Source organism: Protopterus annectens, chromosome 2.part0 (genome assembly GCF_019279795.1).
Source record: "Protopterus annectens isolate FY-2018-M chromosome 2.part0, PAN1.0, whole genome shotgun sequence".
NCBI lineage: Eukaryota > Metazoa > Chordata > Ceratodontiformes > Protopteridae > Protopterus > Protopterus annectens.
In genome coordinates this window covers 1,798,501,783-1,798,520,772 of record NC_056728.1, presented here as the reverse complement: position 1 = coordinate 1,798,520,772, position 18,990 = coordinate 1,798,501,783, and the positions used below count along the sequence as shown (strand labels likewise).

General features: G+C 38.6%; 1 protein-coding gene across 1 annotated transcript in view; it reads left to right on the top strand.

Annotated features, from left to right (window-relative positions):
* The window catches only part of CROCC (ciliary rootlet coiled-coil, rootletin), a 2,018,646-nt gene that overhangs the window by 1,189,296 nt on the left and 810,360 nt on the right, over positions 1-18,990 (top strand). The window lies entirely within an intron of this gene.

Sequence of the window (18,990 nt, the reverse complement as noted above, 5' to 3'; positions counted from 1 at the left end):
TAGCCTCACTTTTGGGGAAAAAATATGGCTTCTGGAACCTACTCCAGACCTTCTGTAACACACAACAGGAATGATTCATCCCAATCTGTCCAATCTCAAGCTGACAGCTTGGTTCCTACAATTCCATTTATAGCCAGACAACTACACTCTCCTCCCCAGTCAGTTGTATTTTGATATCATCCCATAAACTATCCACTCAAAAGCTGTATAGGAGCAAATGGAGGAGAGTTGTAATCTGGTCTCAACAATGTGATTTAGACCTTTACACTGCCCCTGTTCACTCCATTCTAGAATTCTTAGCTCATCTTTTTGAAAGTGGGGCAGCAGTCTCTGCTATCAATGTACAGTTGGCAGCGATCTCTGTTTTTTACATTGAAGATGATAATTTGTCTCTAATCTCAAACAAGCTTTGCAAAACCTTCTTGAAGGGGATTTTGTTACTAAGGCCGCCACAAAAAGATCCAGCTCCTCCTCAGGACCTTAACTTAGTGCTAGATTTTGTTGTTCAACCTCCCTTTGAACCTGCAGCATCATGTGATATTAAATTTTTGTCTTGGAAAACCATTTTCCTAGTAGCAATTATTTCGGCTAGTCAGAAATTCAGCCCTTATCCTCTCTGCCTCCATATCTGATTTTTCATAAAGACAGGGTTTCCTTGCTTACCAGCCCTTACTTTTTACCTAAAGTAGTTTAGGAGACTAATATCAATCAAACCATTAACTTGCCCGTCTTCTTCCCCAACTCGACAGTACAGATGGAACGTCATGGTAAGTACATAACTTGTTAATACTGTGTGTGACCTCTAGGTATAGCTCTTCCACTGTACTGGCAGTGATCACTGACCTGTTCCCTCATGACAGCCACATAAAAGTTTGAACTGAGAACTCTGTCCTAGCCATTCCTGCAGCTGGAGCTATCCCATACAAAAGTCATGGGCATTTACTGTAATGCCATACATGTGAGTAGAGCTCATGGCTGTAGGAAACAAAATGTCCTCCATCCTCTTGCCTTTGTCCTTTTTTTTCTTTCTTTGATTTGGTTCAGAACTGGTGGTACAGGAATAAGTGGTACATTGTTGGGTGGTTGGAGGAAAGTTCTGTATGCTGAGCAATTCTAACGATAGTGGTATACGTCCTAGCAGTTCATGTAGAAGGTGCTTTTCTGACAGGTGTAGCATTTGGGTATGTAGCTATTACTTTGTCTCATTTCCCTAGTCTTAATCCTTCATCCTCCTGCAGACAGTTACATTTTCTCTTACTGCAACATTGCAAAATTTGGAGATGTTAAGCTTTTCCTGTATGTGTACACTACAGGTGATTTTCTTTGGAGAGGGTCATTGTAGCAGTAAGTCATCACGTTTTAGTTTACCCATCTTAATGTTTTCCATGTCCTCACCTGGATTTCTTCAGTTACTCCTGTTTTTTTTCTTGCAAGAACCAGTGCTGCTCCCTCACCTGTGAAGTTACTTTAGTACTTCTGTATATACTTAATCTTTGCAGTTTCTCTCACCATCTAATACCAGTGGCCCTTAGTTTTGCATTGGAAAAATGTCTGCATACTGGCTCATATTTGCATTCACTGACCCATTTTTTTTTCTTTACAAAAGTCTGTTAGTTTGAGATTAAAGTCTTCCCCCATGTGTTGAAGGGTGTAATGTTGTGTGTTTGTTGAGGTCATCAGCAAGTGCGCTTTTGGTAGACAGGTGAACTCTTAAGTTTTGCTTAAGGCCTGATCCTACATTTGAGTTTTGTACAATTTATTTATGTAGGTTTTTGCTAGGGGTTGAGAGTTGGCATATTAAGTTGTTAATCTTCCAGACACAGGGTATAAGATTTAATTCTTACCTTTCAGAAAAATTGGCTGAGCTTTATAATGGCCTGCAAGTGCAGCCAGCCTAATATTTACAGATGAACTCTAAAGAAGAATTTGGAGGGGGTGGTGGTATAAGTGCTTGCTTCATTGGTACAGGGTACAGGATTTGATTCTAATGCTGGGTTATTGGCAAAGCTTATAATGGCTGTTCAGGGCAGTTGGCCTAGTATTTACCCATGAACTTCCAGAGTGAGATTACTGAAACCACTTTCCATTTTCTTTACTAAGAAATGCTTAAAATCTCTGGAAAACAATCAAGGAAAAAGGAGGTTCCCAAGAGTAAAGCTAGAGAAAATGGTGAGAGAGAGAGAGACAGTGAAAGGAGGGAAGAGAAATGCTAAGAAGTCTGAAAAGATTGAGGAGCCAATGGCTGCCCATTAAAATCTAGTAAAAAAAAACTTAAATCATATGCTGGTTCTGAAGAGGGTGTCCCAGTCGGACTGCTTCATAAAACAGGAATCATAAGTTGGACATCTGTGTAACAAAAGAGCAGTCTCTGCTACAAACATAAAAAACAGTACCTTCTTCAGTACCTATGTTAGTGCCACCAGGAGTAATACTGTAAACATAGGAGTAGACAGGTCCAGAATATATTAATGTGGCTAAGCCTAAAGTTGCCAAAGCTTGAGAGGCGTGTACCCTTTCTGAGGCCTTTTACAATCACTTCTATTTTTTTCTCATGTTGCTTTAAATTACAGTCTGCACCTGTAAACATTTTATCTCGTACAGGAAATTCTTAGGCAACAGCAGGAACAAATATTCTTCATATTTCTGCTTTTGGTGTAGAAAAAAACAAAATAAAACAAAAAAAAATATATGAGCCTTCATTGGTACCAGTGAAGGCTCCGTGAAGGCAAAAGGAAATACAGAATAAAGCTCTCTCTCCTATCCTCTGGGGAAGTGGAGGACATTTATATGGGCCTTTCCATACCCAGACTCATACTACAAATTTACAGCCTCACTGTTGTCTGGTTCCCTCCTTAGTATGTTATTTTCCTTGAGACTTTTAACTTAAAGGGAACATTCTTAAACAGCCATGCGATCCCTCCTCTTCTTGGAAAAGCTATATATAAACAATGAAACTGTGCGAGTCAAAATGGACAATCACACCTCAATTACAAACATTTCAAAAAGTGATGAAAGCCAGTAATCAACACACTCCGACACAAATATAGCTTCTCTTCACCTCAGGATAAAAAGTACATATCACTAGTTTCCTTACCATTTGAAAGAGAATTAAAGGTTTGTGAAAAGGTTTTGCCCAAACTGTAGACCTTTGGGGGCTATAAATTGCATGGTCCATATGATTATTTGTCAGAGATCCATCTTGGACCAGATACAGTAGGCATAATAGAAACTGCCAAATGTGTATTGTAAAGAATTATCACTACTGTGTCATTCATAACACATGACACTTTTGCCATTGACAGATGTCCAGTCATATGACCTGACATCAGAGCTTCCATATGTTTTCTTGTTTTTGTGTCTGTTTGAGATCTTTTTGGCTGGGATTTGGAGATCTTTCTACAACCAGTGACATCCTTGACTAAAGTCACTGAGAAATATGATTTCAGATTCCAGTGATGTCCTTTCACCTTCAATGTCTGCTGTGCTGTGGTGAAACTCATAATGCTTGTGAATGCAAAGTTTATGCTTCTCATTATTTATTTATTTATTTTACATTTGATGACCAGGAATGTCCGACTGAGCTAAATAGCCCGAGGAGAAAAGCTTCAAGAGAGATTACATGATTGACATACAAAGTAGTAATACATAGACAAGTCACAAAAAGTGTACATAATGCAAGACTCATAAAATCTTATTACAATGAAGTTTAAGTAGTAATAAAAACATATTTACATGTGATTAAATTTGGAGGGTGTTGATATAAGAAGTAGAATACAGTTGTTAGGAGGGATAGGTGACGGAGCTAGGAGAAAGTTAGGAGCTATAGGAGACAGGTTTATGGGGGATGGTTACACTGACACTGACATATCCATTTAGTTTGTAGGTATTGTTTAGTGGCTGTTTTGAATTATGTTTGTTGTTGAAGGGTCCTGATTTCTAGTGGTAGATTATTCCAAGTCTTAGCAGGGTTAAAACTGTAGAGACTTTGCCCTATTTTAGTTTTAGGTTTATGAATTTGTAATAGCCCTTGGCTGGAACTACAGAGAGAACTTGTTGGGATGTAGTAGGAGATTAGAGGAGAGAGAGTTGGAAAATAAGAGAGTTTGTAGAGAACTGAATGAATGATCTGAGTCTGAGTTAGTAGGAGAAGGTTGGGTAGTTCAAGTCAGTGTAGTTCTTTCAAAGAGAGACAGTGATGGGACTTATGTATATTCTGTGCAGCAAATCTGGCAATCTTGTTGTAAGTTGTTTCTAGTTTGGCTAATAGTCCAGTGTTAAGGTTAGTTAGAATTTGAGAACTATAGAGTAAGGTGGGTAAGAGCTAAGAGTTAGATAGAGTTAACTTAGCTTCCTTATTAAGAAACTTCTTGTTACGGTACAGTAACCCCAGCTTCTGATGTGTTTTCTTAATGCAATTGTTTATATGTAAATCAAACTTTAAGTGGTCATCAATGATGACACCTAGTAATTTTGTGCTATTCTCTACCTGTATGGGTGTATTATTTAGAAACCGTATAGTGATGGATGATTTGATGTGGTGACAGTTTTTTGGAAGAAAGAGTAGTAGTTTAGTTTTGTTTGGATTGAGAATGAGTTGGTTGTTGGTTAGCCAGTTTTCTACTGAGTTAAAGGAAGTTTGAGTAATTGTTGCAAGTTGAATTATAGAGTCACTGACTGAGATGACTGTAGAGTTATCTGCATACTGTATAATAGATGAGTCAGGACAGGAAGAGGAGAGAAGATTGGTAAAGATATTGAAAAGTAGTGGACCAAGGATGGAACCTTGTGGAACACCTGTTTTAATGATGAGCAAGGGGGAGTGGGCTGAATGCCATTTTACTAACTGGTAGCGATCAGAGAGGTAACTTCTAAACCAGGATGCAGTAGCAGATGAGAAATTAAGGTTTGTGAGTTTCTGTAGAAGGAGAGCATGAGAGACTGTGTCAAAGGCCTTTGAGAGGTCTAAGAACAAACAGGAGATACGTTTATTGCTGTCTCTGGCAAGTGATATAGTTTTAAGGAAAGAGAGGAGGGCTGTATTGGTGCTATGGCTGGGACGAAAACCATGTTGAGTAGGTGTGAGCAAATTCTCTAGAAGTAGGTATTGCATTGTTTGTGTATACATGGAATAACATAACAGAAAGATTTTGCATCAAAGTCTACATCATCTAGGGAGCTTTACAGAACACAAAAAATGTTCTAGGTTTAGGCCAAGGGGGGGATTGACAGCGTTTCTAAGGCACAGCCTTCTTTAGAAATCACAGGCAGATTTTCTTGGGTCCCTATTAATTATTCAAACTTTTCAAAGTTCGAATGTCATATGGTCGACACCATATGCTCGAACTTTGAAAAATTTGAAGGTTAAAAGCAATGGCTCAGTATGACGCAGAATGGGAAAATTTCCCTTTTCTGCACTGAAGTGCGATCTCGGAGTTGGTATATTTAAGTAGGTGGGGTCTGGGGGTGCAGGGGGGCATGCCCCCCCTGCTCAGAGTGTTCAGGTAAGTTTTTTTATTTATTTTTTTTAATTTTTTATTATATTTTTGAAGTTTCAAACTTTGCTCATATGTTGTCGAACATATGAGGTTCGCCATTTTGAAACTTTGAATATATAATATAGACCCGATTTTCTTATCACCTGTAAAAAAAAAAAAATTAACAGCTATAACTTCTAAAGACAGAGAACATGAGGCCTTTTATGACACCCTCCTCAGTCCTGCTGCATCAGTCCCAGAGAAGCACAGATGGTTCCACCTTTGACTGGTTCACTCCTTCTCAGGTATTGCCACCTGCCGATGCTCCTTTCAAAGCTGACAGTGGAATACATGTGTCTCAGTCTTGCAAGGTCCCATTAGAATTATCTGCTGTTTCTTGGGCTGTCTTTGGTGCATGCTTCTAGGAACCACTGTTCTTCTGCAGATACCCAACTATGTTTTTTTGCAGGAACTTGTTTTATATATTTATTGACATTTGTTTACAAGGAATGTCCAACTGGGTAATAAATACCAATTTTCAGTGAAGGCCCAGGGAGAAAAGCTCCAGCGAGTTAAATCACATCAAGTAAAACACTAGTACAAATGTAATTACAAAACACATGTATAAGTAAAGTTTGATAGTGGAATACATAGGATACAGTAAAGAATGAGAAGACACCAGTGATGTAAAAATAAAAATAAATAAAAAAATGATGATTAAGTATGACAATCTGTATCTACAAAAGCATTAGAAATGTAGTATACTATGCTAGGAAATAAAAATAAAAGGATAAACGTCCACCCTAAGAGTGGGGAGAGAGCAGGTGTTGAAAGGCATAGATAGTATGATGAGAGATTAGGTTAGTAAGAATGTAAAGTATTTGTTAATATAGATCGTACAGGTGAGGTGCCTCTGCATAGCCATGAATGAGTGAGAAATTATTTGAGATAGGATTTAAATATATGGAGGCTGGATACAGTTCTCATTGGATATGGGAAAGTTTCATTGTTTGGATATGCATTGTTAGTATAAACTTTGCCCCATACTTTTTTTGGTTTATAGGTTTCAATCAGGTTTTTGTCTTGAGAGTGCACAAGGCAATTTTGAAGACAGTGACAAAGTACTGAGGAGATGGAAGGGCAATAAGAGGGGTTATATAGTATTTTATGGGTTAGAAAAAAAGTTGCGTATTGGCTAGTGGATGTGGGAGTTCTAACCAGTTGAAAACACATAATGCAGAGCAATGATGAGTGAGCCATAGAGAAGAGAGGATAAAAGATGAGTGTTAGCTAAGGTGATTCTAGTAGAAGAAGTTGGTCCTGGGGAGGTGACAACTTTCACCTTTTTTAAGAGAAAATCCTAAGACCATTAGACTGTTTTTAGTAGGCCTGACACCCACTTCTACAGCATTCTTCCCACACTTTCCTATCTCTGTTCTTGCTATTTGTAATTATTTGTACGTTACGGAAGCATATGATATCCTGTAGATAGGAGAACACAGATCCCAGACTGCACCCTGTGCAAAATCTAGCCACTTGACGGTCTAAAAATTGTCTGTAGGTGATTTAGTCACATTGATTAATGTTGCTAAAAATGGGTATGGGCATTTGTCAGTGACAAGTAGGTTGAAGATCAGGCTTACACCAAACTATGCCAGGGATGCATGCTAAAGGCGGGATGGGTCTGTATGCCTCTACTGGTCAGTGTATACCCACCATAAACCCCAACAGCCCTTGGTCAGTAAGCTGGCTATCTGGTGTGTAGTATTCCAGCCTGAATTATCTGGGATAGCTCTAGTGAGCAAAATCTGAATGTAAAACCAATTAATGTGAACTAAGAATTGCTACATTGAATATAGATTCACTGTCAGGATGCAGCTTGGAAGTGGATGACATGATGGTAAGAAGACTGGACATCCTATGTATCCAGGAGACAAAGTGGAAGTGCAGTGCAGCAAATACCTTTGGCTTTGGATCTAGCATCTACTGCTCAGGGTGAGAACAGAATAGAAATGGTGTGGGAATTGTGGTGAGAAAGAGAGTCTTCTGAAGACAGTGAGGGAATACATCAGAATTTGTGATAGACATATGGTAGTCAGTGTACAGTGTAAAGATAGGGCAGTATTCATAATCTCAGCCTCTGCTCCACAACAGAGCTGTAATGGCATGAAAAGAGTGCATTCAAGCAGAGTTGTAAGACTTGCTAGATAAAGCAGGACAACATGAGTTGGTGTTGGTGATGGGGGACCAGAATGCTCATATCAGGACAGACAGGGCAGGATATGAGAACTGTCTTGGCCCACACTGCAACAACAATAAAGGAGAGGTCACTCTGAACTTCTAACTGGCAAATAGTTTGATGGATCGCAAACACATGGTTCAGCAAGAGAGACAATCACAAGAGTGGGTACACTTCCTCTTGGTAGGGAAAGGGCATTAGGATAGAATTAAGGATTGCTAAGTCATTCTCAGTGAAACAGTCAGCCCACAGCATAAACCGCTGCTGACCCCAGTCAGCCGTAAGTAGTGGTCAGAGAAGAATCTAAGGTCTACAAAGACTAGGCTAAAGACCTGGAAGTTTACTGAAACAAAAGCACAAGAGTTCAGAGAAGTGCTCAGGGCTATAGCACCTCAGATAGAGGAAATAGGTGGGTTTGAAGAAGAATGGCTGCGCCTCAAAATGGCATGTGTGGGGACTGTAGAACAAATATGCAGCCAGGCCAGGATGGAACTAGGTTATGTAAGAAAAGCTGATGAAGCATTGCACAAGTCTAGGAAATTAGCAGAAGAAAAAAAAGAGTCCAGGAAAAAGTGAGACTATTCTGAAAATGAATACTGGTTGGCTAACAAAGAATAGTCACAACTCATCAGATGGCTTAATATAACTCTTATTAGGTTGCGAGACAGAGAGAGAAAGATGAGGAAGATAGTCCTCACACACCATTTATAAGGGATGCTGGGAAAATCTGCTCACCAATCCACAGAAAATCATGAATATGGAAACATGATAGAAACTGTACTGCCCAATACACGGCCTTCAGTGAAAAAGAAAGAACTCTTAAAGTAAGAACAGCACTACAAAAAATGAAATTGGGGAAAGCAGCAGGTTTAGATAAGGTTATGGTATATAAGTTCAAGTTGTTGGATGAGTTGGGGGAGAAATGGCTCCTAAGGGTTGAAATAGCGATACAGAGTAAAAGGTGTATCTGAGATGACCGGAGAATACACATTCTAGTGCCAGTTTCCAAGAACAAAAGGGATATTCACAATTGTGAGCAGTACAGAAGTTTCAGACTCCTGTCACACTACATGAAAGTGCTGGAAAAGGTGAATTATAAATACATACACAGAGCAGTGGAAAATAAGATGAGAAATGAGCAGTTTACATTCAGATCAGGATGCAACATAACCGACCCACTTTTTGCAGTAAGACAGACAGTTGAGAAGAAGCTGAAAATGAGGAAAGAGTCCAACCAGGCTTTCACAGACTTGGAGAAAGCATATGACAAGGTCCCAAGAAAGCTGATTTGGGCAGTACTGCAGTGGTTCAAAGTCCTGCAGACAGTGGTAGAATTAGTAAAGGCAATGTATAATGAGCCAGTGACACAAGTACAGTGTTCAGATGCACAGAATTCCCAATTGAGGTGGTTGTGCATCAGGGTTCAGCTCTGAGACCACTGCTGTTCATATTGATGATGCACAACATGTGTGGTATTATATGCAAACTCCGAACAGGAACTTCACCAAATAATACAGAAATGGAATGAAGAACTGTAGGCACATGGACATCAGAAGAAACAGAAGATTGAGATAGAAGGGAAAATAGTGGAATAAGTATCTAGTAAGAGCAGTTGAGGAGAAGGGAATTCTAAATGAAAGGTCAAAACTAGAGTCCGTGGAAAAAAAGTAAATTAAAAAAAAAAGCTAGTGTTAGTGGGCTCAGAGTAGGGGTACTGTGTGACAGAAAAATGCCAAAGAATGTAAAAAGTAAGGTGTGCAAAACAATGGTGCGACCAGTGCTTCTGTATGGTACAGAAATATGGGCAATGAAGGCAGAGTAGTTGAGGAGGCTAATGGTGACGGAGATGAAGTGTCTGAGAATGGTGATAAGGATGCTCATTGTGGAACAGACAAAAGAAATGATGAAACTAGAACAGAAGCCAACGTTTCTCCAATTGCAGAGACAGTCAAAAAGAACTGATTACTGCCATTCAGGCACATGTCCTGGAAAACTGAAGATGATTTGAGAGAGACAGGAAGAAAACAAGCAAGAGGAAACAAGGACACCCAGCAAAGAGGTGGATGGATTGTGTGTGAGAAGACCTGCAACAGTCAGACATGACTGTTGAAGAAGGTAGAAGTGTAGCACTGGATTGAGAGAGGTGGTGACAGCTGATGCTACATCCTGACCTATTTAGAAAAAAATGGGGAAAAACAGGGATGATGATGCTGATCTTGATAACAATGCCAGCACTGAAACAATGCACCAGAAATCTTAAAATTATGTTCAAAAACAATAGTAGTGCACATGTAAATCATGAACTCAAATGAACCAGTACTTTTTTACTGGTACAAAACCCTGTTATCCTAGCTTTTGAAAAAGCAGTCGAACAGGAAATATATAACTTATATAGCAACCGTCGTGGTTCTCTCTTTTATAACCTCACTGTTCAAGAATATGAAGCAATCAAATCTCTTACAGAAAATACACACACTGTCATTAAACCAGTGAACAAGGTAGAGGGGGAATGGTAGTCATGGATAAATCTTACTAAATAAATACGATGAACCAACTACTAAATAATACAGACTACAAACCTATAGATAAACCCCTTGTCAATGGTATTATCAATTCAATATTGACACAGTTACAACTACTCACAAGAGAAAGTATCGATGAACAGCTTTATAACTATTTAAGCTTGCAGCATGCCAAGATTCTATTTATATATGACACCCCAAAAATGCATAAATCAATTACCTCTCCACTACTCAGACCCATAGTTTCTTCTCGTGGATGGGTAATGGAACCCATCTCAAAATTCCTAGATCATGAACTCAAAAAAAACATTTCTCAGCTGCTCATACTTTAAAGACTCAACTGCATTTATAAAAGCACTTTCTGAATGGTCCACATCAAACATCTACAGGGACTTTTGATTTGCCTCATTAGATGTGGACTCATTATTTACAGTCATTCTAAATACATATGGAATAAAACAAATCGATTTTCTACATCAACAATTGAACTTTACCCAAACTCAAATTCAAGTGATTTGTGATCTGCTTGAAATGGTACTCACTAACATCTTCATGTTTCAAGAGAAAATATACCATCAAATAAAAGGTGTGGCAATGGGAACTCTAGTTGCCAGCTCCTATGTCAACTTAGTGATGTTCCAGTGGGAAAGCAAGTATGACTCTGCTGGATCAGAAGTCCATTAAATTAACTGCATGGTTCCTCCAATGTTAACTATAGCCAGAGACGCCAGTCTTCTCCCAGCAGTAATCAGTGTTTTTTCCACATCAAACTGTCAGCAAGGAAAATTTACCATATTAAATGGAAAAGATTTTCAGTTTGGGTCCATTCCAAATATCTGGATCCCTTTTCATCACCAGTTTTTTGTCTGATCCTTCTGACAGAGGTTCCAGTTTTGCAACTATAATGGTACAGTTGGCTGCAATTTCCAATTTTCATGTGGGATGCAATGATAATGTGCATAGCATCTCTTAAAATCTCAAAACCCTTCTTCAAAGGCACCTTTCTGCTAAGACTGACCATTAGAGACCCAGCTCCACCACAGGACATTACCATTATTTTGCAAGCTTTAACTCAGTCTCCCTTTGAGCCTGCTTCCATTACAGACTTTAAAATTCTGACATGGAAAACAGTTTTTGTGGTTTCAGTAACATCAGCCAGATGAATCTCAGAACTACAGTCGCCCTCATTGAAGCTTCCTTTTCTAGTTTTTCACAAGGATAGAGTTTCCCTCAGAAGTAACACATCTTTTAACCCTAAGATGGCATCCAAAGCTAATTTAAACCAATCAATACACCTTCCTTTTTTCTTTCCAATGTATTCCACTGAAGGAGAATATTTATTACACGTTAGATGTTCATAGACAACTCAGATTCTGTGTTTACAGGACAGAAGATTATAGAAAGGAAGACCACTTGTTTGTTTCCTTTACCAAACCAAAGCTAGAAAAGTCTGTTTCCCAAGTAACTTTATCCAGTTGGTTCTCTGATTGTATTTCCTTTGTGTATCATAAGAAATGTTTACCTTTACCACATAAACCCAAAGCACATTCAACCAGACCCATCTTCTTCAACAGCCTTTAACAGAGATTCATCCATAAATGACATGTGCTGCAGCCACTTGGTCAGTGGTACACACCTTTGTGTCTCACTATAAGTTGGAAACACAATGTAGATCATGCTCATCTTTTAGCCTCACCATACTCAGGAATGTCCTTCCTTGATACCACCCAGATTGACAGTTTGGGATTCTGTTCCATAGGTTTGAATGGAAGAAAACAGACAACATTGGATATGAAAATTATGTAAGCACGTTGTCTGAGTTTCATCCACTTTGCTCTCTTGTCACCTTTGGCTTTGAAATGATTGAGTGGATGTTTTCCCTATTTGTGATTAGTCATGTTAGACTCCAATTACCAAAAAACGAAACACAAGTTGCAACCACAACCACAAAAACAATATCTTCAACGCAGCTCCGGTACAATTAAGGCTGTCTTGTATACCCACGGACCTGACTGGTCCTATAATAATCCAATGTAAATGACTGAATATTGAAAAATAAATTGCCTTTTATCAACCAGTTAACACCATCAAGTTTTTTTCTTTATCCTGGAAGTTTTTTTTTCCTCCTAGGTAATTTTCTTAATATATTTTTCAAACTATTAGGGGCAAACGCGATCTGAGGATTTGAGATACAGCCTAGGGAATTATGGGTAGGGGAGGAGTCAGAACTCTGGTTCCAGTAAAGTTTGATATAAGTGCGGAGGTCAGATCCAACAACCCATAGGTTTAAAGCAGATGAAAATCATACAACATGGATCTAACTTTATGATGAGTACATAACTTTCATTTACGTTTTCCCTTCTTGTTCCCCTCCCCCATTGTCCTTCCAAACATTAATGACATGAAGTGGGGCAAATGTCTTTTAGTTCCCCACAAGTTTAATAAAAGTCAACAAGTCCATTATTTCTATTTTTTTCTTATACAGCCATATTTCACAAATGCAATTGATGCTTTGCAGTCTCACATTTATTCACTGTTTTTCATGTTACTGGTCTTCTTCCTGTTCATCTCCATCCCCCAACTCCTGACTCCAGTTCAGTTCCAAGCTACTCCTGTGCTTTTCTCTGTCAAGCTTTTTCCTTTGAAACAATGGAAAAGTTTTCACTGACAAATTCTGTCCATGTATTTTATTATCAGAAGAATATGAAGCAGAGTCTCCTTCTGCTTGATGGATCACTTTATGTTGGATGAACTTTTGTATTTCCTCCTTAGTCTGTTCTGCATCAAAACCTTACTGTGTTCCTCTAGGAAAAAATATTCTAAATACACCAGGATACAGCAGCTTGAATCCTAGACCTGCCCTTGATACTCCACGATTGCTGGAATAAATGTGATTCTCTTTTGCCTAGTGTACAGTGAATAACCATTTTCTACAAACATTCTTGTTTCCATCTTTTAGTACTTTGCCCTTTTGCCACAGTTTTGTCAAGATCAGCTCATTATGCTGGTAGCATGTTTACTAATACAGGTCTTAGATGCTTTCTCATGGCCAGGTGTGGAGCATACACAAGGTGTGTGGTGTGTCCTTTCAATTAAATGTTCTTGCTGTGGAATACAAGCCCAGTTGCTTATTGGTGCCTTCATAAAATTAATATAGTCTGTTCCTTGTAGTTTCACTGGTACAGCAGAAAATCTCAGATTTCCTCTACTTGCAATGTCCTGTGATTCTATCATTTTTGAAAAATGTCTTCTTGAATGGTTTCATACTCAGCCAGCTTTTTCTTCATTTCAGCCACTGATTTTTGTATTTTTGCATTTTTTTCAGCTCATCTGAATATTTGTTTAAAGCTTCTTCTGTTTTTTCAGCCTTTTGTTATTTGAGTTGATATACTCCATCAGTGTTCTGTTTATTGTAATTGGCTCTGAGCACATTTGACTTAGTTTTCTTCTAGTTTACAGGAAGCCATGTCTTGCACCAGAGCTGACATGTGAATTGCTCTTTACTGAACAGCTGCAGTATTTTCCCAGTCAGTGTTTTCTCTTCACCTTTTCTAGTTGATTTTCGTTCAGGCTGTCTTAGTTTATTCTTTGTGGGCATCCAGGCAGTGTACTTACTAGCCAGTAACACTAAAAGTGACAGAGCTCCTGGCCCTCTCTTTCAGTTTCTTGTTATACACCAGGAGAGTTGAAGTTAAGCTGTTGATCAGTGTGCAGCCTTCCTGGAAAGTCTTTTGAGTCAACTTTCTTGTCCACATGTTTCTTGCATTAAATCTTTTGGTTTTATTTGTTTGTGTTTACTGTTCCCAGATGTCATTTGTCAAAGTTGATTGGGAAGTATTATTTTGTCAGCAATGAGCATTAAACCATTGATGCATTGCATTTCTTCCCTGAATGAAATATGACTAGATTTCCTTCTTTAGTGAAAATGTTTGCTTGGGGTAGCCCCTTATTGTCATTTATTTCTGCCTCTGCATTTTAATTCAGTATAAAGCACAGCTTTGGAATACTTCAAATTTGTCTTCTGTCATTAATAACTGTAGTATTACCAAAATAATCTTTGAAATTCACTTTTAAATTATATTGTCTGCAATCTTGATATTTTCTACAAAGATGTCCGAGTATTCTTGGAAAGGGTCTGTTTCCAGCTGAACTTCTTTACCATAGCATCTATGGAATTCATCCATTCACTGTTTTTAATTGTTCATTTTCTTTTGTGTCTCAGCAAGTACTGTTCACACACAGGCAACCGGACTACTTTTTTGTAGGACACTTGTCTTGTACCATTCTCACATCTAACTGCATTACAAATTATCATATCACTAATATTTTAATTTAAGAGCTTCTGGCAATAGTTTCTTGAGTATTTCAATTTTTTTTCTGTCCGTGGTTCCATTTATAAGTTATGCTTGAATTAACAGCTTTTTTTAGTTTCAGACATATTACCTGCACACTTCACAAGATACCACATAATTCCTAGAAATCTCTGTAATACCTATATGTCTTTAGGCCTTGGCATTTGCACAGTAGTGTGGATTTTTTTCTGGTTCAGGTTTTCTATTTTCTGATTTTGGAACATGGTCTATTTATTTAAGGTTTGTCACTCTCACTTTATGCTTACTATTATATAACTTGAAATTATGTTCTCAAGTTTCTTAGCAGCTGAATCAATATTTCTTCATGTTCTTGTGCCTGACCTTACACTAAAAGATAATCACCTCTTCATAATAACAATTAAAGTTAGGTTTTTCAGGAAGTCGATTATTCTCTTCTCCCTGCAGTGCTCCCTTCTTGGGAACATATTTTGATATGCAGGCTTATTTGTGCAGACATCTGACTCATTATGCAGTATAGCTCTTCCTAAGACTGTTGCACACACTTACTTGTAATCTGTCTCGTTTTTCCTTTTTTCAGCCAAGCATCCTAGTGATGTTCTTAGTATAGGAGGAGACCATCTTCATTCATGGAGCATAAAGCTTCTCCTAAAGTATGACCAGAAGGGCAGACATCCACCAGTGGATTATTCCCATGTGTAAGGAAGAATACTGCTACAGGGATCCTGTTACTTTATCATCTAAGGCTTTGATGAGTGTAGTCATGTCATTATTTACTTTCTGTTGACAATCTAGCCACTATTCCGCTTGGCTCCTGCCTCTACATAAATGATCACAAATCAATTAGAAGGCTTATTTTTACATCTTGGCCTCATTACACTGACTCTCTCATCTTTGATTATGCAAATTCCTTTTCTGACCAAGTCCTAGATATCATAAAGAAAGCCACAAGATCTAACACAAAGAAATCTTACTAACAGAAATGGAAAAGTTTGTGACTTGTACTGCTGCTAAGGTTTGAGACCCACTGACTGAATTATTTAAAGCATCAGTTTGAATACATATTCCTCTGTCAAAGTACACGTCTGTGCTGTTTCTGCATGTGTGTCATCCTGTCCTCAGACAGTAGATAGTTAATTTGTGAAAGGCGTCCTAAAGGGTATCCTCAATCGAAGACATTTAAGAAACTGTATCTCTCCTCTCCTCTCCTCTCTGAGACTTGAGCTTAAAGTCGGAAAAGTTAACTCTACTCACCCCCACTGCCATTTGAGCCAGATGACATAGTAGGTGTTCAGTATGTCTTCGAAAACTTTTTTCCTGATTGCTGTAACCTCAGGGAGAAGGATTACCAAGTTACAAGCTTTGATGTGTAAGCCTTTTTACACTGTCTTGCATAATAAAAATATGTTTCTAAAGTCTAATCCAACTTTCATGCCCAAGACTGTCTTTACAATTTCTCTTAGCTTATCTGTTCAGCAGCCAGTTTTTTTATGCCAGCAATCAGAAAGAAGGTACAGGGGCATCGCCTTTATGTCCTCTCAATGCAATGACAGCTTAAGACACTGTCCTTGACTAGGCAAAGTCATGTCTTCATGAGAACATATCAGTTGTTCTTTTTGAAGGTAAAACAAAACAGGCCTGTTTCCACATAAGTACCTTCTAAGTAGCTATGTAAATGCATTTCATTTTGTTAGAATAATAATAAGTCTCTAGTGGGGACACTGAGACCATATTATGCTATTTCATAAGCTACTATAGCAACATTTGTAAGAGCATCTACATATTCATTAAACAGAGACTTGAAGTGCAAGAGCTCGGGGCAATATAAAAACTGCATACACTACTGTTAGAGACCTGAGCATTAACGTATTCTTGCGGTTTCTAGGGTGCCAGTCAAAGAAAATAGCTTTGTAGAGATGTATCAAACTCTTATAATCAATGCATTTTAAATGTTTAGATATTCTGTGGTATTGCCTTCAAGTCAGCTCTGTCAAATGGACATAATGTACACTTTGGATCCTATCTATGAGTGCTGTGCAGTACACATATCAACAGAGTGTTACAATTGGATGTATAGTCCGGTGTCAGAATAGGATTTACCACTACAGTTCTGCATTGCCTGATGTCTTTGATTATACTCCCATTCTGGGTTATTCCTTGGTACTATTTATTTCATTAATGTATTCCTGCAGCAATGATTTGTATGATTAACTTGTATTGAGTGAGTTACGTACCTTAGAAGCAGATGTTTTAATAATCAGATTGCTGTAGATGTGGAGAATTCCATCCACCACCTAACTCTTGTGCTTCTTTTCCAGCTGTTGGTCTCGATAGCTTTGTACAGATTTGACTTTTTTTGCCTGCTTTTAGGGAGATTTGAGCCTTGAATGTTGCCGTTATTACCATTATTGAAATGATTATCCCAGTGCTATGATTGCTTTTAAAGGTACATCTGCTATTACGCTGGCAATTATTGCTATAGTTATTGCAGACACTTGAACATTTCCAGCTGTAGTGATTTATTTTTAATACTCTTCTGTGCATTGTTTGGGAGTCTTCAGAAAGAACACAGGTAGTTTCAAGATATTTTGCCTCTTATCAGCAGCCTTTGCCTCTGGTGATTGGGGACTTTGTTGGCATTACCTTATGCCCAGGGACGCGACTGATGGTTGACAAAAGTTCTGAGTGAATTCTGATATCCATCTGCAGCAGATTACAGTCTTCTTCACATTTCTGGAGGAATTAACCTGTTATTTGATTATATACTGTTATTTGAGTACCTAACAAAACTCTACAGTTCCTTCTTTTCCTTCTGTTTACTCGATTATCATTAACAAGATTACATATCCTTAGGCAGGAGGTTATTGTGAAGGAAGTACTGCCTTCTATGGTTAGGTGCTCATATTGACAGTCTGTTAATCCTGATAGGCAATTACTGAGAAATGAATCATGCTATGCTTCATGCAATAGTGGAGTTTTTGCATATGTGCAATTCTAATTCACATCCCCTCAGAGGTAATTTGTTATGATGTATTCTTGCACTGATGTTGCTCCTTTGATGGCATTCCAGAATAATTAAAGGTGACTGCAAGGTAATTTTGTTTTCTGCATTCAGAAGTTCTTTTTACCTTCAGATTATTCTCTTTGTTTATTCCACTTCTCCTTTATTTTCCACATTTTCCTCAGGGCTTGTACTTTTTGTAGAATTTACTCTAACCCTCTTTCACCCAAAGGGTTGACATTTATCACTGATTGGAGGTTTGCAGAGTGGTTAAGGTGTTTCCATCATAGAGATAAGGTACAAAGATTGATTCTCACGTTTGTTCACTGCCTGGTAATTGGTTAGACATGTAGTAATTTGCAGACTGATTGCCTAGCATTTGCCTATAAACTTGTAAGCCATGACGCATATTTAGGTGACAGCCCTGCAAGTTGTGCTAGACCTTCAATGGATAAGCATTCTTTAATCTACTATGCAGTTTTACTACTTTCCTGCTGTGAAAGCATGAATCATGTGCTGTTCAGATATGTCCTTTGTTGTCTGCTGGATACTTAGTCTTCACTAGACACTAAACAAATTATTTGATTGCTCCCCCAAAGGACTAAGCTTGATGGCTGTTCTAGCCGCAGTCACATTAGCCAGGATTCTCTGGAAAGTGACAGCCCTATGGCCCATTTATTTTTGCCCAGAAATCCTCTATGAGATCAGCCGCTTGTGGTGAAAGTCAGGTAGTAGGGAGCAAGCTAGCCTTGCTGGTCCTGTACAGTGGCATACCTTCTTCCTGGATGAAGCATGCCCCTTCCCTGTGGTGGCTGCTGCAATTCTCTCTGTAGTGTCCCTCTGTGGGTTTCCCCTTGGTTCACAATCTGATTGCACATGGCAGCACAGACTCAATAGACCCAAGCTTCATGAAGTAGATATCTAGAGCTGCCCACTAGGTGCTACCAATGTGGTGTGCCAAAGGCACCTCCCTCCCCTAGGATGAATGAGCAAGCAGTGGGTGCTCACTTCCATCCTCTCCTGTTAGCTCTTTCAGGCACCCAAGCTGCAGTACAAACTTGGTTGACCTGGGACATACTCAGGCCTTATCCCTGTATGCCATGGAGTGTCCTAGAATAAGCAAACGTTGAGAAATTTACTGGTGTCTTCTTCCAAAGGGCTCAGCCTGCTGTTCGTTTTGTCCATAACTTCTTTTCATAAGGCCGGTTGTGGGCTCGTGGTACTCATGTAGTGGCTATGCCCTCTCTTACTGGTTGAGAGGAATGCTATTCCTAAACTTTCCAAGCTGTGCCATTTGTGGTATACAAAACTTATACTTTAAAACTGTATTTGTGAACCCGTTGTCTATTTAACTGATAAGTAGTATTTAGTATTTGTTTATTCCTTATATATTTTAATTAATTGTGTTGCTGGTATTGCTCAG